General features: G+C 45.0%; 2 protein-coding genes across 3 annotated transcripts in view; one reads left to right on the top strand and one right to left on the bottom strand.

Annotated features, from left to right (window-relative positions):
- The window catches only part of LOC105690650 (neural cell adhesion molecule 2-like), a 76,879-nt gene that overhangs the window by 44,917 nt on the left and 9,501 nt on the right, over nt 1-22,461 (bottom strand). The window contains exon 1 of one of the 2 annotated variants that reach the window (XM_012408641.3): nt 6,587-7,340. The exons of the other annotated variant lie outside the window; for it this stretch is intronic. The gene's annotated coding sequence lies outside the window, so the exon portion shown is untranslated. Of the gene's footprint in view, nt 1-6,586; nt 7,341-22,461 lie in introns of those variants that run through there. 2 annotated transcript variants of the gene reach the window in all.
- LOC105683200 (neural cell adhesion molecule 2-like) overlaps nt 12,501-22,461 on the top strand; it is a 248,404-nt gene continuing 238,443 nt past the window's right edge. Inside the window, exon 1 of the mRNA XM_048660028.1 lies at nt 12,501-12,734. The gene's annotated coding sequence lies outside the window, so the exon portion shown is untranslated. The remainder of the gene's footprint in view (nt 12,735-22,461) is intronic.

Raw genomic sequence — 22,461 nt, 5'->3', positions numbered from 1 at the left:
GGTTTTTGCACCTGCACATAGCTGCGTATACAAAGATTAAAACAAATATGTATACATTCAACCTTCTTCTTTGGACGGCAAAAATATCAAGCGCATCAAGCGTGGTATAACTTACAAGCACGGTGGCGTTAACCCTCGAAACAAAATTTCATTTCACACAAACCACATCTTCGTAAAAAGCTGTCTCTCGCGCGATGCTTCAGGTATATGAGGGAAAAAATAAAAAAAACTGAAAAAAAAAAAACTGAAAAAAGCTCACTCTTCGCATAAGTCGCCACCATCTCTGAGGTCAGGTTTTTTGCGAGTCGCCTTGTACGTTGGAATGGGTGGAAAAAAAATTCAAAAAGAAGGAATAATTACAACTGGCTTTTTTAATGATGAAGAAAAATATGCTACCTCGTTATATTATTTGGTTAATAGCTCCCACCTTCTGCGTGCCTAAATTGCACATCGTTATCTGCAGCTACCTGCAGAGGTTTGACGATTTGGAGAAAAATGTTTTTCTCTTTTTTCGAAACATTTCCTCTCTAATTTCGATTCCTTCGACGCATTTTCATGCCCTCGAAAAGAATCTCGAGTCGGTATACGAGAAAGAATTCACAGAGTATATATGTAACCCGCTAGTGACTCGGAAAAATTTCATCATTATATCTGCGACGAAACCTTGATTGCTTCGGTGATTATTTTTGTGCGTTACTCGAAAGATAAAGAAGAACCTTCCAATTTGTCAAGCATCTGACGGAGGTGGGATATATCGATCGATTGAACAAAACGAGAAAAGGGGTCCTTATATGTATAAGTAACGTGATGAACTTTTTTCATCGTTACAGAAGTTCCAACAATTGCTTTACTACGATGCGAGGAATAAACGGAAGAACGACCCCAGTCTTATTATCGCTCGCTTTTAGTCCCCGTACAAGCGGCTTCCTCAGAAAGTAATGTTTGTACGGCAAAGAATGACCCCGTAGGTCATGTCGCGAAACGATCGCGGTATACGGATACGTACCTACGTACGAATCGCGTTCGTTTCTGATCTTTTATTCAAGAATTCTCGGTGGACGGAAAGGGGATCGGAAGAGACATGGAAATGGAGGAAGAAAAAGAAAAAGAAGAAGAAGAAAATAGAACAGAATTATAGCCCATAGGGGCATAAGTGGGCCGACCGGTAGCATCGTAGGTCGTGTCGTGTGGACTCGGAGGTTGCAGCAGCAGCAGCAGCATGCCCCGGCAATCGGTATTGACCCGGAGGTAAGCCTCGAGCAGCTTGTGCGGAGTGGAGTTGGAAGTAGGCGAAACACTGGCCGAGAGTCTTCCACGTAACCATATATGCTCGCTACGAAAATGGATTAATGTACAGCAATTTCGCATGCAAAATTTATTGCCTGAAATTGTCTGAAAATTGCCCTCTCCAAGGATCACAGAACGTTTGCCGGAGTAGCACGGGTGTTCTCCCGTTCGCAGACAGCCGCAGGGGGGGGGGGGGGGGGGCGAGAGGATATCATATCCTTTTAAAATAAACTTACGTTCGCATCTTAGCGGCAGCTTGAATATGCAAATATACTTATACGATACGGGACCGGGGGGAGCCTGAACCCGTAATGCGACCTACAACAAGCTCGAAGTATTACCGGATGGAACCGATAAATATGTTACTCGCCCTCCGATAAACCGTGTTCCGCGTATATACCGCCTACGCGGATGCGAATATAAGGTTTATACGGACGACAGGTCGATCCAATTCCACTGTGCAGCTGACTTTCTGCGGCGTGACATTTGCATGTAACGCGTAAGTCAAGTTTATAAACGAACAGGGGAAGAGAGCGATGACGTTCGAGTTGCGCCGACCGCTCGGCACAAAGATCGAAAGTTTTACCGTTGTGATGTAAGATCTTCCAAAAAGCTCGACGCCGATCGGTATTTTCCGGTTTTGCAAACGCCTCGATATTCCAGCGACGTTGTTTCACACGACATTTACCGTAGACACGTAAGTCGATCGAGTGTGGTTTGGTTTTTTTTTTCTCCTCTCGATAAGTAAAATTCCCTTGAATATATAACGTCACTTGAAAGCTTCCGGTCCATCCTAAACTGTGTACGGTTTTTGTCAACTTCGCGGTAAAATTTTCCATGTCATCGTCGTGTAAAATGTTCGATGTAACTTCTTCATCTTCGACGGTTGATGGTAGACAAAAAAGAAGAAGTTTTTATTTCAAGTTTTTATACGAAGGTGAGGCTCGTCCAAGCGAAGTAACCGCATCGTCCGTATAACCTGGGCGCAGGATAAGCGTAGATATATAGGTACAGCAATGCGGTCCGGGAGTTAAATTATTGCCGGCAAGGATTCCGTGGTGCATGGATATTTCATTTTATTTTATTTTATTTGCTCGAAACGACTCCGCATCCCGCGATCATAAATATCCGCTTTGTAGATCGAATATAATTCCCGAGGATTCCTTGCACGCGTGTACGAGGCGTGCGGTACACGCGGTGGGTATAGACAAAACTATGGAAAAAGTCAGAGGCAGCTTTATCGCGTCGATCGATCGTCGTTGATTGCGTGGAATCTGATCAAAAATCAACTCACCAGAGGTGCAGATCGCACACCAATCTGTAATTAATTTTTGTTTCTTACTTTATCGCTATTGTTTTGACTCCGGAGTGGGTGTAGATGAAAAAATCGACCGTTGTGAGTCGAGACTAACAATGAGAAACTTTTCTCGTTTTCTCCAATACCGCGACCAAACCTATCCGGATTAAATTCTATGCATATTCCAAACTAGAAACTGATCAGCTCCTGAACGTATCAGCGACGTCGCAGGATAAACCCCCTCCGCTCTAATATATACATTCTACCTACGATAAAAGTTCAACGGAACATTTTCCAGATATCAGCTGTTGAGGAATTCGGGATTATCGGTATACAGTTTCGTATCAACCAACTATAAGCACTGGAAGCACATCTACCGATCAACGGTTGTTTGCATTTTACAATACTTGTTGCATTGAAACTTTGCACTTCATACCCGTACTCTACGTTGCATCGATTATAATACACTCGCACCGTCTCGTACAGCGCGAAACTATAATAACGAGACAACAAGTTCTGCTAGACGCTTGAATCTTCGTTGAAAATCTTATGGAAGTAAACACTACCTATATATAGTGCGTGGCAAATTGTTTTCGAGGTTCGCGTGAGCAAAAAAAAATTCCTGAATTCCATTTGAAAAATTTCGAGTGCAGTGTCCGATCTTGTTGTACGAGCAAGATGTTAATCTGATCAGCGAGAGTCCGAGATCCACCACCGCAATGGATTTCCGTTGAGCTGGGTTCACATTTTTCCTTGTCTGCAAATTTATCTCGAAAGCCAACTGGTAATTCCAGTTAATGAAACTGTGGGCTTTCATTGGGAGAAAAATTCGACCTTCCTTCGAAAGCTCTTGGAATTTTTTTTAGCCGCAAGTTCGTCCAGACGCCACCATCGTTTCGTCCTTGCGTTTTCCGCTTGAAAGCCTTTTTGTTTTTTTTTTTTGTTTTTTTGTCCGGCTTTTTCGCGTCGTCAACAGCCGGGGACATATCACTTTGTAACGGTGAAAATTTACCACCTTGTATATTAGCGTGACAAAAAAAAAAAGAAAAAAAAAAAAAAACACCACGCGGGTACATTTAGCCGCGGTCTACGTGATGCTCGTCCAGCCATAAATGTATACCTATATTCAGCCGTAATTGGACGTTCCAATGCGTCCTCGATGTCACGGACGTGCTGTACGCCGTTGTTACCGCCGCAAGTACAAATTAAAGCCCACGTATAGCGAGCTCGGCTGCAGCATGCAGCGCTTACGTGTGGTAAAAATCACGTAGGTGAAGGTTCCATTATCAGATTATATTTTGCACGAAAAATCGTTCGATGATGCGATAAATAATAATTCGACTACCCATCCCGCTTTTTTTATCGACTATTGAGAATCTGTATTTTTAAAATGTTCTCCACGAAGTCTCAATTGTTCGTCGATTAGTTCTGCGGAGTTGGAAATCTACTATTTTCTAATCAACGAATTAGAGCTCGATTCCCTCGTATAATAAATCGACCTCTTACAGCACACCCTTCTGACCGTTAGAACAATTTGGTAGTAGCGTGCCATTCCGCATTCCAATGGCACACTAAATCGTTTTCGTCTGGCCAGTTCGAAACGGTGTATGTATTACGTTTGTATTATACGGCTACAAATGTGTGCAGTCGTTGGCTATACTCCCTCGATAGTCAGTCGGATGGGGTGGGCGCATATTTCTCAAGAATCCGGCGCGAGAATTTACGAACGATCGTTTGATCGGAAAAATTTCGGATATTTTTCGAGTCTCTCCAGTTACATCGACGTAGCGAAAACCGAAAGCATCGACTGTATTATTTTCTCAGAGGGGTGAAACAGATGTAACCGCGAAACAACGCGTGTTCGAAAAAACGAAATTCATCGCTCGTTCAAGATGCTCCGTAGCTCCGTAACCCTATGGTACGCGTCGGGCGATATCTACGCTGAAAAATGACACGTGGATCGGAAAAATAGGCAACGATTCGATCCGCCGGCGATCGATAGCCGTTGACGGACGTATCGCGTAAGCGAGTAGTGTCTCTCGCGTAGCGAGTGGTTGGCGAGGCGCGGTGAAACGGAGGAATATCTTGGGGATATTCTCCGAAACGCCTCCGTCAACTTTAAACTTCGCAGCGTCGCGTCAGCTGGATATATGTATGTAGCTCGGCATCGGAACGCGGTTGACTTCGGAACGGTTCTCAGCTTCGAGCGTTCACGCTCAAAGTTGCAAGCTCGGCAATTTGTCGATAACAGAAAGTGTCAGTTCCCCAGTTTCCTGCAGGCTATCAAAGCGGGGGGCGGGGGGGGCGGGGGCGGACAGCCGTTCGCGAGATACGCCGGGTTTAACGGAGTATTACCCCGAGTTTTCGGTGTAATCAAATTCTTCTTCTATACCAGAGATTTTCTAATGCTATTCAGTTTTTTCTTCTCTAGATTACGTTACTTTTGGCACGCGGCGATCCGAGCGCACCCGCAAACGTGTGGAATGAAAAATAGAGGGATAGAATCATTGCGAAAGCTCGTCGCAGCGTTACCCGCGGCACGAACGTGGCGAGACAGAGTACGGTGTTAATAAGGCAAATCCGCACAGAAGCTCGCCCAAAGGCGATTAGATTAGAGTTAATGCACCCGATGAGGATTATGAAGGATTTCATAAAACTGAATTTCCAGAGTTACGCTCTCGATTCAACGTTCAACTTTGAATAATTAAAAACTTGCTCGAAATACAAGCGCCAAGCCCTGGCTAAGTAAGCCGTTAAACGGCCCAGAATTAGCGGTACACCTTCGTTTTATCGATCGGCCAACGATGTCGATCGGAATTTTCGGATATCTCGGAATATTCGTTAGACGAATTTTCGCACTTTTTTTTCCGTTCGATATTGAAGAGCCAACGGCAATCGCGAATATGAATTTACAATAGCCGATCCATATGTACAGGGCACTCGAGAAGAGAGACAAAATATTTCTAGGTACGCGTAATAAAAGGATAATTTCAATTCGTACCGCAGCCTCCGATTGATTGATTGATTCCTCTGATTGTCTACCACGATTATCGATCCGCAGATCAAACGACTGCACTTGACAACGTAGTGTGACGTACCTTGCAATTTTCATTGTTACCTCTCGTATCGGCTTCTTTTCTATTTATTTTCATTCCATTCCGCTCATATGTATCGTATTATAGTTTCTTCTTTCCTTTACTGCAAGCTTCAATTTGCAAGCACGACTAACCAACCATCAGATTGCCGATCGGATATCTGCATTCAATGCAGTTATCGGAATTTTCCCCAACGACTACTATGTATATACATATATATCGTTCATCGCTAGTCAAATAAATCAGTTTCATCGCACCTTGAATTCACGTTCGATGCAGAGAATACGAAACTGAACGCTTTTATGTTCGTCGGAGACTGTTCGCAAATTAACTAAAGGATTCATGCAGGTATGCGTACATACGAAATATATTATACGCGCGTTGATTATCCTATGGTACGGTCGAGCAATCATTGCGGTCAGATAATAATTGATAACCAGTGTTTGATTCGAATGGACCGCACGGTAATCGTGAACCTATGCTAACCTTTGAAATCGTATTTCATTGATAGGGCGAAAATTAACCCGGAAGTGCATAATCGTATTCTGAACAATTGATAACTCGTCTGAAATGTGGTAAATTGTGTGTCCGGTAACGAGATGGGAACGCGGTCACCGTCGATAGCTCTGCTGTTTCGTCTTGTCCTGTTAACAATTTGTGATAATCTCCCGCCCCACCGGCGGTGTCGCTGAAAAAATTTCTCTTCAATATCCCCCACGAGTCAAACTGAATTTTTCAAGTATACTCGATCGATTCATCTTCCGACCCGCAATCACCCCTCCAGCGATATGTCATTTTGCGGACCATTTGGTTCTTTATTTTATTTTATTTTTTTTTTACGGTTTTTTTTTTGTCATCAATTTATTTTCAATGAATCGTGAGAGCCGCTTAAAATGATTAACGATACCTGCGGATGCGGTGTAGGTGGAGGCGTTTTTCCGACGATTTTTTTATATTCTTCGTATTGTAATCGGACCACCACAGTTGAACGTCAGAAGTATCGTCGAAACTTTGAAACTCTCAAGGATCGTTGAAAAACACACCGGTTTAACTCGATTCGTAGCACGACAGCTTCACCACAGTTTCGGAAAACTCTTCAGTCAAAAAAAAAACTTTTCTCACATAAGACGGCTGACAAGCGTTTTTATTCCGCTTTACGCGTTTTTCAGGGAATCGCAGAAGAAATTATCTTCGATAATTTTTTTCCCACCAAAATCAAGTACCCAAACACCGAAGACACGCGCACAGGCGTACACTGAGAAAGATTCACAAGATTTTTTTTCGTCGCCACTTTACGATCAACTCATCTCACGAATGATCTCCGCGACTAGATTAGCGGTATTTCGTTTGGCGCAATTTTCGAATGTTCCGTCGGCGTTCGGTATTCAGAATTCGTAATTGGCGCGTTCGGCGCTAACGCGTTTCTCCGGTCATTTTTGAAAATCTGAAAAATTCATGCCTGCGGATTCTGTCGCGACTAGTGCAACGATATTTACGTACGTACTTCGTCCAACGATCGGTGTACGATCATCGATACGACGGCCGTGGACCGCGATTGACTGTGCGAGGAAGGGCGCTACTTGGTACGGGGGTTCGTCGCTGACTAACCTCCGGTCGACCTGCGACCGGGACTCGGCGCATGCCCTTTGCTCGAAAGAGTTTGCCGGGTTGGTTCTGTGCGACGCGTCGTCGGCGCGTCGCGGTCGTCAACGCGAGGTCTGACCACCGACCGTACGACCGTCACGGACGTTGCGAACGAAGATCCACAGCTTTGCCCCTCCCCGCCCCCTGCCCCCTGCCCCCCTTGAATGCGCGCGGGGGTGAGTTCGCGTTATTCCGGCCGACTGTTTCCCCGGAACGTGCAGCCCCGGTTCGTTCGACTTCTCATCCCCATCATCGGCAGCCTCTTCTCCCACGTACGCTGTACGTTTCGCTCATAATCGGTAGTCTATGAACCGCGCAATCAACACCATTCTCACCTCACCTACCTCCGTTCTTATCCCGACGTTAGTTCTCGGAACATAACTGACCGAGTTTCCCGTATTGTCGAGCGTTTGGTAAAACTAACGGAAACGCTACTCCCGAATCACTTTGTACTACGATACGTCAGGCTTCGAACGAGTCGATGCAGTGAGTAGTTTCTCACCGTACCATAGAGCGAAAGAGAGAACGGGTAATTCTTTCAACGTGAAAGACAGGTGTTTCATTTCGATATTGTTATTGAATGGGTAATCTTATGGGTGAATTATTTTGAATGAATACATTTTTTATACGTACGCACCCTTTGCGAAGCGACGGTTTTTTTTTTTCCTTTCTCCCCCTCCATCCCCCAGGTATACGAAAATCGATCAATTCCGAGCCGAGAACACTTTGAAATATTCAGGTATTTCGAAAGAGATTTTCAATCGTTGAACTCTTGATTTTTTTTTCCCATCCAACGTTTCGCAGATTCAGCCTCGAGATAATGCCAATGTATCGGTGGAATGTTTATCCATCGCTATTATTTGGTGGATAAAGCTCGCGTTTCGCAAATACCCTACACGCGAATCCCGAGAACTGTGACACCGTGCTCGTTGCAAAGAAGTTTCACACGTGCAGAGGAGAGGAAAAAAGAGAGAAGAAAAAAAAAATACGAGTGATTTGAGATTGATGAAAAGACAATGATCGTTCGAGAAGAAATTGCGTAGGCGAGGCGTCGATCGATCTCTTTCACCGTCGTTATTATTCCTTCTCCCCGAGGTTGTCGCGCGGAATGATTACCGCGCATTTCGTTGGCGAGCGTTCGAATCATTCGAACGTGTAGAATTTACAATTAGACAGAACGGATGCTGCGAAGGAAAATATCTTCTCCTCGCGGCCGCTTTACTCGCCGTGAAATGGAATTTCCCGCCCGCCCTCAGCTACGCCGCCCGTTGTTGCAGCTTCGCCGGGATATTATGGGGGTGGTAATACAGTGTGCGCCGGTACACGGTGAAATTCCCAAGCGTCGAGGTCACGCCGAGACTCTCGGGCTCGTAGAGTTGAGAAAGAGCGACGCCCGCTTACCCGAAAAAAAGAAAAAAAAACCCGGGAACGGAGGTATCGCGGCGCAGGTGGTTATGCCCTGCAATTTTTATCGCATGCATGTATAAGAAATTATATGGAAAATGATCGCGTTCGACTTTTCATAAAGGCAGCGCTGATCGATCATCTCCGTTATACTCGTTCGTGCGGTATAAATTTTTATCAAGCGTAAAGAAGTTCTTTGAAATTCATATTTTTTCAAACTCAACATCAACGTTGCACGCGCACGATAACGGAGCATCGCGAAACGGTACTCCACCTAAGATACGAGGGCACAAAAAAGAAAAAAAACATCGAATCGAACAACAACCGTTCTCGATCGGAGTCGATGGAAAAATGTCGAAAAAATTCTCAACGATCCGGTATTATTGCGATTACGTACATGCGTCACGAATTTTCAACAGTTTCCGCGAACTCCGATCTAAAAATTTCGACGATACATTTTTCCCTCGTTGCGAAAATCCTCGACGATAAACCGGTCGAATGAAGGGAAAACAAACGAAGCTCCGTAATCTCTGTTGACTCGACGTATCCCGCGAGTTTCTGTATTTCAACGCCATAAAATAGTGAGGGAGAGAGAGAGAGAGAGAGAGAGAGAGAGAGAGAGAGGTAAAACAGAAAAAGGAAAAAACGGAGAAACATAACGTTGCGAAATGATTTTCCAGCGCGGTTTACTCCGCCGAAGTTGCGCCCGCTTACATCTGGTTCAGGTCGATCGCACGGTGTTACCCTTTTCGATGTAGTGTTGTTTGAGCGTGTTTAGCTTTCCCCCTTTTCGGCGAACTACTGCAGCAGGTCCAACAAATGTTTGCGGCTAAACTTCGGCACGTACGCGTGGCAGAGATTAATTTGGCTTTTGTTCGAGTCTCAGGGGTAGGCACGGCGTCACCGCATCGTAGACGAGGACGGGATTGGTTTATATCCAACACGATTTACGTACATACGCATACGTATGTGCAGTAGACACGACGAGAGGACGTCGCACGCACCGCGATCGGTCCTCCTCGTCGTACGTATCCCTCGCGCGTACCACAATTGATGCACGGATCAATGGGATTGTTCTGTGACATTCGTTGGCTAAACAGGGATAAGGATTAACCGAAATCCCGCGTCAATCGGTGGGTTAGCCAGGGAGCTGATGTCTCGTTGCGCCGATACGACGCCCGCTCGCGAGACCCGATCGCCCCCGAGGATACGCGCACTAAATAAATCTCTTCGTCGCTCTCCGCAGGGAAATGCGTGCTGCTGCGGCGCAATCTACCCCCCTCAACCCCCTCACCCCCCCCTCACCGCCCTACACGTAATGTACAGTACGTGTAACCGATTTACGAGTAATCCCGCGTATACGTATAATTGTACGTATGCGTACACCTGTAATGGTTATACAGTTTGTCGCCTTTTTTTCGTTCCGAATGTATTTCAGCGTTACGAATGTTGCCGTTGGCACGCGATTTTTTCACCTTAAATTTTCATTGTTCGTGCTGATGAGTCTGGTAGAATTTCAAAGAAAATTTCTTGCGAAATTATACTTTTCGTGCTCGTTCGACAGATGGACAATAGTGATGACGAAACTGGAGTATTTGAAAAACGGGAAGGAGGAGGAGCACCGTTCGAAGGATATGCCCTTCGTAGCGGAGTGTTCAGTTTTCGTGAACTGGACCCTCCTGATTTTCAACCCCTAAAAATTGCAGGGTTCGGTTTCAAAGATTTGCAGACTAGTGACAACACGATTCTCGAGCGAGAAATTCAATTCTTGTAGCCAATGTATTTTTTACTCCGTGCTGAATGCTCCGTGACCACCAGACAGCTCGAAAAAGCTCGCTTGTGCGCAACGACAAGGGCAAAAACAATGGGTAGATCGGTAAACGGCATATCCAGGTAGGGAATGACGTAGAAACCGATTACACCGACCGCCGTGACAAATCGTTATCCACGCGTCGAGGGGGCGAGGGGGAGATAGTGCGGTAGAAATAGAAAAAAATAAAATAAAATAAACGGAATCGGAAATACCGGGGATGAGAGAACGGGGGCGGTGGAGATGGAAGTTGAATCGAAATTTCCCGTCATAATGGGAAAGTTCGGTAGCGCGTTTCCGTAGAATTCGGTGAGGGTGTTAAGCGGATTCACGGGGTTGGATAATGAGTCGAGTTCATGATACCGAGGCTCGCCGAACATTAACGAACGTTCCTCGGTCGTCGGCAGTGGTGGGGTCAGAGAAAGAGGTCAAGGGAAAGGATAGCAGATTGGGGAAAGAAAGCGGGGCAGATATAGAAACGAGGGAGGATGAGTCGCTCGAGAGTTTCGTCCGTGATACTAATAGGCTATTCGACTCGCGTAGGCACCTTCCTCGCCCAACCTACGCCCCTCCGACGGCTGATGGTTCGCGCCTTCCAGGATTTGGTAAACGAGCCCGTTTACTCTTGTTAAGGTGAGCGAAGGGAGCGATTTGTCCGCAGACCCCGCTGCCGCGGTCGCGGGGCGCGCCGCCGATTCCCCCCCCGTACACGGGACCGATCTCGGACAGGGGCGCATGGTAAAAGAAGGAACGGCGTCGCGAGGCGTCGAGACGTAAGGAAGCTCAGGGATTTCGGGGGAGGCTCGACTCCTTGATATTTGGAAAGAATTTGTCGCCATCTGCGACGCGCCTACCGCCATTATTGTCCACATCGTCCGAATAATATAGGTGCCCAACGACGCGGTGCCGGAGTTGCATTATCGCGGGTCACATTTACCAGCTGTTTCGAGGATCGTCGAGCCTTTATATTGAAAACGTAGAACGATAAGTCATCCCCTATTGCTACCATTGCCGAAATTGATTACATGCACTTTTTTACACCATATGGAGGGATTCTTTTTTCTCTGTTTTTTTTCTTCTCATTCTAGTTACGAGCCTCGTACGCCCTTCAAGATAGGTCGAGTAAGTCGATTCTCCCTCTATATTTCTCTTGATTTTGGATAGATCAGGCAATTCGTACAACGATGCCAAGCTATAAGAAAAGCACCCGAGAAAAACAACGTAATCGCTATCGCTACCATCCGATAGAATGTTCTCGGTCAACAGGTAGAAATATGATGCACGATTCGCGTAATCGAGCGAATGTAATATCAATAATTTTTCAAACGAAAAAACGTACGCAATAAACCATTCGGTTGCACTATCCTTTCGCGTATTACGAACACACATAATCCTCACGGCTCACACGGCAAGGTTTGTCGAGTGACAACTGTTGAAATAATTCACAACAACATTTTTTTTTTGTTTTTTTTTTGTCTCTGTCGTCTGCGCGAGCATGGTTTTACGGTTCGTAAACAGAATCTAGATCGTTGAGTGATTCCTAATGCTCCGGCACTCCGTCTGCAGTGATCTCCGTTTGTCTGGTTTTTCGCCGGGATCGTGAGCTCGTGCCAAAAATATCAGTGGGTAGTTGAAGAGCCTCGCGGTGGAACGACAAGTTTTTTTTTACCTGAAATACACAAATTTCAACCGGACTTCGAGAGTCTGTGGTTCCTGAAATCCTGTAATCTGGAGTGAACCTACGAATGATTGAAATGATTCTTGGAATGACAAAGATGTAGATATTCGGAAACTACTTCGAGAGTCAAGACCATCGAACGGACGCGACGAATGAAATCGTTCGCGCGTCGGACCCGGAATCGGTTACGTCGGACGTGGTGTTGTTATTCGAGTACTTCAATCGTCTGGTTTACGGGAATGGTAGAGTACGGACGGGTTCAGTCTTCCACGTGAGCTGTACGAGGGATGTTGCGTTATCCTCAATCCTTAAATTCGTTCGTTTCGTGTGGGCTCGTGTATGAGACACGACAAGTGATTTGATGTTATAAGTCGATACTTTGGCGTGGCGTGTCTAATAGCTGTGCAGTGTAGTGTGGTGAAATATAATAGTGTAGTGCAAGGGGCTCTATTCGTGTCTCTGTGTGTGCGGAGAGTTTCTCATGCTTGAGCTTGGCCCGAGGCTACGAGGAAGTAGGGGGTGAGTTAACAATGTTTGTTCAGAAAAGTGAGGCGTGGGCGGCGATCTTAATCGCACCTACCACGTGGACGACTGCATATAAATGGTCGAATATAAAAGAACACCGTAGGTCTAGGCGGTATACATATCTCTACGCCGATCGCTGCACATGAGCGTTGGGCAGCGTAACTAGTTATAAGTACAAAGTTACGGCAGAGTGGTTTTCCAGTGTTTATAATACCTGTTATAAATCTGATTTAGCATCTCTTGTGATAAAAAAATACTGAATTCAAATCTTTTCCAACGTCCTTGAGGATTATCCAGGATTTAGTTCATTGGATTTTACTTTTCTTTCGCCGGGAGAGGAAGACTTCCGTAATTCTTCCGTGGATCGTTAATAGTGTGCTAAGAGAGCGCGGTTTTTCATGTAGCTCGAACCCGAAGGAATTCCAGTTAGCGTTTCCGTTCATGCAGCTGTCAGAGTCGTTCAATTTCCATACTCCGTTCACCGTCCGCTTCCAAGGAGTTCGTCGTGTCTTCGTACATTTTACATGTCTTCCAGGGTTTTCAAATGCTGATTTTTTGCTCGAAATTAACGATTTATTCTGATACTGACGATGAGATTCCATGCGCGCATTGACGACGTATTTCGAGATTGACAAATGTAATTTACCTAGATACAATAGGGTCAGCGGTTGAATATATATCTGTACTAATAATGATGATCTGTACTATCAATAGACACTGCAAGGCGATATTGCGTCGTTATTATTTGAAATCGTTATTGGAGAAATCGATATGTCCAGTGTCGACGTACGTAAACTCGTCGATTACACCTGTGCCCGAGTCTCACCCGGTATAGGTCGTTCCGAATCTATAAAATATAAGGATGAGCAGAACAGTGGCAGGCCGATTCGTCAAATTATCTACGATCCAGTCGGGTGTCGAGTTGAATCTGCAATTAGAAATAAAACATAATCTTGAGTCGCGAATCGCGCCTCCTGAACTCAATAAACGAAGACGGGACCTCCCACAAACGATTTGAGAATTAAAAAAACCCCAAAAACATTTCGACAACTCTATACGTTCCAAAAGTCAACTACTGAGGCATTATTCAATTTCATCTGGAATTTAAGGTGTGCGTCGAATGAGTCATGTTCCCGCTGCGATGTGACGCAAAAAATATTAAGAACAACCAAAGAATAGCAACAGCATCCAAAACTAATTGTAAATTTTGATTTTCATCGAGTCGTATCGCTATGGATTCAAATTTTTATCCTTAAGATTTCTGCCCGTCGAATTTCAAACAAATTATACTCTCTGATTTTGTTTCGTGAAAAAAATTTCAACTTTTTTTTTTCAAACGTTAAACACATTTCGGTTCGGAGTCGATTGCTCTAAACTCCCAAATATCAATCCAATCGGTTTTCGTGCGCCCGTCTCAAATTCCGGCCTAGCTTCCAAAGTGGATGAGACTAGTTTCAGACCTATGCTTACTCGGTCTGATAAAACCTTACCTGATCTAACTTGGGATTAAACATATTCAACGAGTTGTCAAAAAAAACTGGCTCACTTACCCAAAAACGATTTATTTGTTCGAAAGCCAGAATTATATTCGAGGTTCCGAAACCCCAACACGAGATCGCTGAACACGAATTTCAATAGAAGGGGGAAAAACTTGCATCAATAGGTGTGCACTCTTTTCTCCAATATTTTTTGAACACCATCGACGTGCGATAACACCGTGTCCGAAAGAGCACTCTGCAGCTCAAAGTCGGAAAAAAATCAACCGTATTGAATACGCGTGAATACATTTGCTGCAGTTCCGCCGCGTTATTCAGCTACTGCGGACTCGAGCCAACATTTTTTCTTACCTTTTTTTTGTTTTTTCATTTTTTATTTTTTTTTGTTTTTTTTTTCGTTCGCTTTGCCATCTAACGATTTTGCAGATTTTCTACCGATGCGTGTGCAGACTTTCGGAGATTTTGCTATTTCAAGCTTTTCATCCGCGAACGCGATCTAGTTCCCCTTCGATCCAGGCCGAGTGAATAGTGAAGCGTTATCGATTCGGAATCGTCACGTCTAACCGGGGGATGGGGGTGCTTTCAGCCGTGTGGCCTTACCGCCGGATCGTCGTACAAAGAGGAACCGTCAGACTGACTCGGGTTTCAATCGATGGTCCGAGTTGCTTTTTAAACTACCCCCCGTATACGAGTTCTCGTTCGATCGCGCAGTTCTATCTCTGAATTACTCGTATCCTACCTCAGAAATGAACAGAGTTGACGTACACAGACGAAGAACCCCCTTCCTCAATATTTTTAAGACACATTTTTTCTTTTTTTTTTTCGTTTTTTTTTTTTGCATAGGAGGCTTCGGCTAGCATTACGTCGATTGACGCGAGAGAATTTAGAAATGAAACTTCCATAAAAGTCCAACTTTGGCAAAGTGATGTTTCACGTGAGATATTACAAAATGAGAGTACGTTCCATTTTTATCGGATCAGCGATACGTTCGTAGATCTATACGAAGATTGAACTTCGACCATCATTAGATGGACATCGGCACCGAGTGATCGATTCACCGTCCGACATTTCTTGAAAACGAATCAACGTATGTTGTATTATATTTTCTGCGCGTTCGATAAAATTTGACCTGGAATCGGATCGAAACCGGTTGAATCGCGAACCCGCTTGAACTGATATTCGGTACAGTGATTATTTTGAGATAATGGCACAGTAATTTGCTCTGTGTACGTTTCTTATCCGTTAACGATATCTCGGAAATAGATCAATGAATCGTAATGACTTTTCCCTTCAATCCGTCTACTTTAATCCATTCTTTTTTTTTTTATGGGTCGAACGAAAAGAAATCGTTCGCCTGTACGCGTATGGGCAATTTTAGTGATTATTAGTCAGTCGGATCACCGATTATATATTGAACGTGAACAGGTGATATTGTTCTGATATAAAGAATGAAAGATATAACCTTGTGTTCCGATTGTGAAAATTGAAGTTTTAATTCTTACTTCGAATTTGATTGTATATTTTTGTATTTTCTTAGCAAAAAAAACAAAAAAAGAAATTAGCTGAAATTGATCCGATTTTCATTCATTCAAGTGGTTTGATCGGTTTTATAAGGCTCTTTTTTCCACCAACTTCATATACCGAAAAAATCGAAACTTCCATAAAATCTCGTGGACGGAAAATATCGACCGATACGTGAAGTTGATCTTTCGGAAGATTTCTCAGCGGGGACGTATGCGGACACAAATTTCGCTGTATTCATAGTCACCAAGGATTACCGGGAGTTGAGCATTCTCGCTACACCCTAATATATTTGCACCGCGTGACTTTGACCTGTCGTGCACCACGTGTCCGCGTATCCGCTCTGAAAACTTCTTCCTGCTTTCGCCGCGCGTAAAGCGAGGCGCAGATATGAGCCAACTACGTTAATAACGTTACACTTTACCATCTCCCCTAGCTCCGTAGCTATCCGGGTCGTCTAGGCTATTTGCCATAAAAATGTAAGCTTCGTAGCGACGTAGACCGTTTTACATAGAAATTGTCTCGGGTATTTCGCTGTATAGCGACGAAGTTCCAAGCTGCCCCATCTTCTTCTTCTTCTTCTTCTTCTTCTTCTTCCTCTTCTTCCTCTGTCAGGTAGCTTAACAACGTTTTTTCTCGAGATAGGTACACCGCGGGCATCTTGAAACGCTCAGAATATTTCCTGGCCGGTCGAAAAAGTCCTTTCTTTTTCTTTGCTCTCTCTCTCTTTCTCGCTCTTTTCTCTTTCTTCAAGTATTTTTCGAGTAATTCTAGAAAAGTTTTGCCGACCTTAGAGTCGACTGTGGAACGGCGGGTTGTCCGTTAACGAGTAGTGCGGGACATCCTCCCAATCCGTCGAACCCTTCGGCGACGTATGGCCTGAGAAAAGGGGTGGGTGTCTCCATCGGTGCGACAATGCCGATACGGGGTGCCGAGGGGCTTCCTTCTCTTGCCTAAGATCGTCCTTGGAAAACCCGTTTAACGAGGTGCCGAAGCCTACGTAGGTGTCCGTCCGACGGTCACGGGGGACGATTCAATTTCTCTGTATACATATATACATATATCCGTTTCCTTCGCCACGCGTGGTAAGATCGCCGCTACATCACCGAGGGGACCAACTTCGATTCGATTAGTAGGATTTACTTTCAATGAACAGCCGCGCCACCGTACCTTCACCTTCCGCACCTTCCGCACCCATCCATCCATCCACCCTATACCGATGCGCGAGGGCTGTGAGGGATTTAACGGTGTTTCCAATCAAACTAAAGCAAATAACTGCGCTGCCGGCTTCACTCGATACGTCGCTAAACCGGTTGTATACCTACAGGTCTCTGCCGACCAACGCTGCTCAAGGCGTTTTTGCTCCCTCGATGATGACGAAATTGAATCTTCGCAGACGCGTTTTTATTTTAACATCGATACATTTTCAACCGAACGGCAAGTTGCGAACGTAGCGAGTCGGGCGTTTACGTTAGGCATAAAACGGACGAATAAATATCAATATGTCCGTTGGGAGTAGTCCACAGTTTCGGAGTGTCTGTTCATATTGTTAAAAATGAATGGCCCTGTTATCTCTGTCCCTTACCCCCCTCCCCTTCGCCCAAGAAAAAATAACAACTCAATGTTGCGTTGAGAAAAATACACGTTACCGAAATTGGTCTTTTCAACCGGACCTCGATGGATAAACAATGTTGATTTTCGCTAGAGTCTGTTTGTCAATTTTCGTTTCTACGATTTCTCATCGGTACGACATCTTTTTTTTTAAAATCCAACTTTCTCGTTGTGGAGGACCTCTCCTTTACCGCGGTCGCATCAATTGTTTGCAGTGAGAAAAAGTATCGTATAGTTTAATTCGCTTCTGAAGGGTAGGTCGTTTTGTACGGCCAAACGAGCAGTGGCTGGCAATAGATTATTAACCCTCTGAGACGGTATAACACTTGAAGTTTACAGCCGCCCCTTGGCGGAGTAGAGATGCTCCGACAAATACCACTTGACCAATCGTGAATTGTTCGTCGGCACCGAGTTACACTCGAGTTCGGCACAAACTGCGACGTAGCGCGCGTGGTTCGTCCGATTCTACGAACTACGTGTACGTATACGCGGGGTCTACTCGCACCCTTGTTACATTGTCCATTCTTATCTCGCGAAGAAACATTTCACAGAAAATATTGATTTTCAAAATTCTGGAAATTATGAAGTGCCCGCCGTATCTGTGACGCGGGGAATCCGACGCGCGATGGCCATGGGCCCGTAAAATAGTGAGGGGGATTCGGCTCACCCGTAATATCGATGAATATTCCTAGACGAGGTACGACAGGCTGGAAACGAGGCAGCCGTCCATTCCGGCCTCTAGCCGTTGATAAATTTTTCGTGTCGCGGACTCCGTATCTGGTTGGTAAGGCGAAGCTCGGATCGCGTTGGTTATTCTTTTCTCTCTCCATCACCGCGCCGCATCCCTCGGTGGTCTGATCCGATATCTTGTTAACATGTCTTTCCTTCCCGAGTCGGTAAATATCGAACGGTTAACGCCCTCTCCTCATCTCCGGGGGAGGGGGTGGGGGGGGGGGGGGGGGTGTTTTGTGTGGCTGGAATTCACGTGCGCGCCGCTTCAGGTATATGCTTTAGGTGTTGACAAGGAGCCCGGTCCAATCTGTTCTTTCCCGAGGAAACTTGAAGTGGGTATCTTTGAGGTGCTGTCACCGGGACCCAATCACATCTCGAAATAACAGATATTGTGTCTCCGAAGGGTGAAAACCTTCGCTACACGACGAAGACAAAGATCGCCCACGCTCGGTTCTCAACCCCTTCGAACGCTCCCTCCTGAAAATTCAACGCTTTGTGCGAACGAACGCGAAGTTCAAGCTCACGAGCCGGTGTTCTCACGACGATCACATTGTTTCTCGAAAACTGCGAGTAATAAAGGATCATCTTCGTTGGAAAATTTATTTTTTGCCCCGCTTTTCGTACTCTTACGCTCATTTCGAACGCCTGATTCACGAGAGTGGGTGAAAAAAAATTTCAAAGGAAATTCAGTCGTCGGAAGATCGTTTGAACGAGGATTCGAGATCGTGAAATTTCTTCGTTCAGCGACATCTCGCCTCGAGAAATAGGTGGAATAATAAAACTGGGAAAATTAATAGTCCGGAGAGCTTTTCGCTTTGTGAGGATAAACGAGTATCGACAACAATCCTCCAGAAGTCATGAAATCTTGTAGACAATGATAAAAAATCACGGAGAAGAAGAGCAGATAACTTTGCTGGAGTAGGTCGACACCGGCGCTGCTTGACCGCGGTAGAGGATTTTTGAAAAATAATAAATCGCTCGATACACAGCTGCATTCCGAATCCCGATAAATCGTGTACACAAGATTCGCGACAGGTACTACCTACAGTGTCTGTTTGTTGATACTTCTAACCCGATATAGGGGGGGGGGCTCTCGTGTAGGCTCTTTTTCAAGTCGTTCGTTCCTATAGTCGAGAGAACTCGAATGGAACTCACAAGCCTGATCCTCTATTCTTTTTCACTTTTTATCCTCTTTCTTCTCATCTTTTATCCTCTTGCACTCCGTTTCCACTTTTTCCTTCTTACTCTTCAGCTGACAATAAGAATACGTGCCGGTAGCTCGGTCGATTCTCAAGAGTCGCGCGACACCGTACCGTTGACTTCCAGCTTAGGTTCTCGCGAGCGTTGTCTAATCGTAATGGCGAAGTCCAGAAGCGGATAGATTGAATTTTGGGGCTCCGGATCTATAATGTCATTCAATTATTGGCTGCACGATACCAGAAAAAGGCCCTCGGCGCTCCGGCGTCGCTGCAAGCTATCGTCAAGTTGGGATAGCCACCGACTCTCAAGTTTTTCTCTTCTCGAAAGTAACAGTTTTCGAGGTGCGGAATGAAGACTCGTGTCGCGCTTCGATGGGGAGGCTGGACGATCAGGATTAACGAACGGGAGTAACGGATGCGTCGAATTGCAGAGCACAACAAAACTTTTCGGACGACGAGTAAAAATTTGAATAACGCCTCTTACACCGGATGGAAAAACACCGCCGATGCTACCAAGGGGTTGGGAGTTGAGCCCGGTGACTCGAGTTTCTAGTAGTCGAGGCACGAAAAACTTTTTCTGGAATTCACGTTGCCTAAAACTGAAGTTTCACAATTACCCGGTCCGGTCGCTATTAGTATGTAAATTCGATTAGAGTTGTTCACTCCTGTTCCTGTTCGTTCGTTCGTTCGTTCGTTCGTTCGTTCGTTCGGTTACTATAGGTATAGCAGCAGCGGCGGTTCCCCTGCGATTTTGACGCGCGCGTACTCGCGTTAATATAGTGCGCTGCCCGGCCGACCGACCGACCCGAAGAGACCGTAGAGGTCAAAAGTATACGGGGTGAAATGAACCTCTTGACGAGACTTCGGCCAGTGCGCCGTAGATTCCCGACTCGTAGCTTAGCATCTGAATAGGTGTACATCGATATAACGGTATTTCGAATGCCTGGTCGCCGAAATTTCGCATCGTGCTCCAACGATTGTCTGCAATGCACGAGTTGGCGGACAGGTGAACTTGGGGGTAGGGGCGCGGGAGGCTCACAATCAAGCGCGATTCCAGACGTCACGTGATCACGAGAATTCCGCGATCCCGCTATATACGAGTAATTATTTTCATTCCACTCCTAATTAGGTGTGGAGTTTTATTTTGCTCTTGATCGAAATGCGAAAAGGTGGAGTTGTTTTTTTTCTTTTTTTACTTATTATACCTACAACCAACCGCAGCGGAACACCGACGGTTTACGTGAAACATTTTTATCCAAACGATAACCAATGTACGAAGAGGCGACCGTTCGTGAACTCGAAAAGGACGCATCCCGAAGATCTTTCGATTCCTTAAAAAAAATGAAGCAAAAATCATCGACGGGCGAGATAATTATTTTCCGTTCTTAGAGCACTAGAAATATTAAACGATCTTCCGGAGCTCAACCCGTGTCACGCTCCGATAATCAGATACTCGAGCTAATAAGATACACCTGCAGTTCGTCTTCGTGGCTTTCCACCTTTCTCTTTTACATGCATGTATGTATGTACATGGCGGATGATGCTGAGGTATGAAAAAAAAAGAAAAAAGGAACGATGGAAGGAAAGTAGAAAAAAAAAAATCGTCCTGAATAATGAAAGGGAGGACATCAGAGACGCGTATCGCCTAATAATTTCGATGTGCGGTGTGACTCGTTTCGTGTTTTCGATTTCGACCTAGGGTGTAGCAAATTTCGCACGATGCGTGGGGTTATTTCGTTCACGCCTTATTATACCCCCAGCGCTTATACGGTACGTGACGTTTCACACCCGCAGAGGGTCTGCAGATTAATTTTTTTTTTTTGTTTTTTTCTTCTCTCCTTTCTATATCCACAACTCTATAATGTACACAGTTATCTATCCATATTATCTACAGGGTGTTTTATTTGATCTGGCAGAGCAAAATATTTTCCGAAACAATGTATTTCGGAAAAGCAATATTTGAAATAAAAGTTTCACACACGTTCCGAAGGGGGTAAAAGCGTGCTATTGTACTTTTTATATTCGGCGTACGTTTTCAGGCTCATTCGGAAGTTGACTTTTTCCCCCAATGTAAATTCTTCGTCTTTTATTTTTTTTTTCTTTCTTGTTTTTACAGATTTTTGTTCTACTGAAAAATTTAGCAATTTTTATCGCAACATTGACGTCATTTGTTTCATCCGTCAACATGTGTGTTCAACGTCGTTTTAGAAATGACGAGGACTTGGAATTTTCTCGATATCCATGGATGAAAATTAATAGAACAATTACAACGATTCGATTTTCATGAAATATATTTCAGTGAAAAAGAAATACATGCACAAGGCAAAGGTTACTCGCATCATTGAGTGCGTATTTTGAGGAAAGTAAATGTCCTGATCGTAAAAAAAAAAAAAATCAAGTCGGTCTCGAATAGAGTTCGCAAAACGCTACGGAATGTGAAAATCACTTTTCATTAATAACGTTATCATGTTGAATATACACAGTTCTCGGCAGAGGTCCGCTCCGCCAATCGGTACGCACCGTACCGTCAGGTATTCAGGATACCTCACCTCCGTACGCTGTATCTATAGAATCAGGGAAAACTCCCCACAGTCTATCTCTCCGATATCGTCGCGGTCCACGGGACATGCCAAGTATATATGTATACGTGGATTCCCTACGTACACAACTGGTAGTTCTCTACCCTGGCATACGTATACGCAAATGGAAATGCTCTGTGTTAACTTACACACCTAGTTTTACATAAATCATATCGGTCTGCATGCCGCACGTACAGGTATCTACACGTGTACGTGTACGTGTACGTGTACGTATACGTAAAGGGGTCGCGCACGGGGTCGCTCGGGCGAGGTATAAGGTACGTGTGTACGTGTACAATATTGGCCGGGTCAGCTCTGATGTATGCCGCAGCACACACATTGGATTAACGCAAAGCCTCGCGTGCCCTGGCATAACGGATCAAGATAATTGTCGCCTTATTGCGTTCGCACATACAGTTCTATCGAAGTATGCGTCTCTATGGGTCTATATGTACGTCGGGGTGGTGCTCCTCGGTGGAGTTGTTTTGGAATTTTTTACGCACCCAAGCTCTTCGTGGCTTGGAAATCGAAGGTAGGGGGGGAGAAATTCCCTGAAAATTGAACGTTTCATTCCAATGTTGCT

This window comes from Athalia rosae, chromosome 1 (genome assembly GCF_917208135.1).
Source record: "Athalia rosae chromosome 1, iyAthRosa1.1, whole genome shotgun sequence".
Taxonomy (NCBI): domain Eukaryota; kingdom Metazoa; phylum Arthropoda; class Insecta; order Hymenoptera; family Athaliidae; genus Athalia; species Athalia rosae.
Note: the sequence above shows the minus strand (reverse complement) of the source record. Positions and strands in the feature narration are given on the sequence as shown.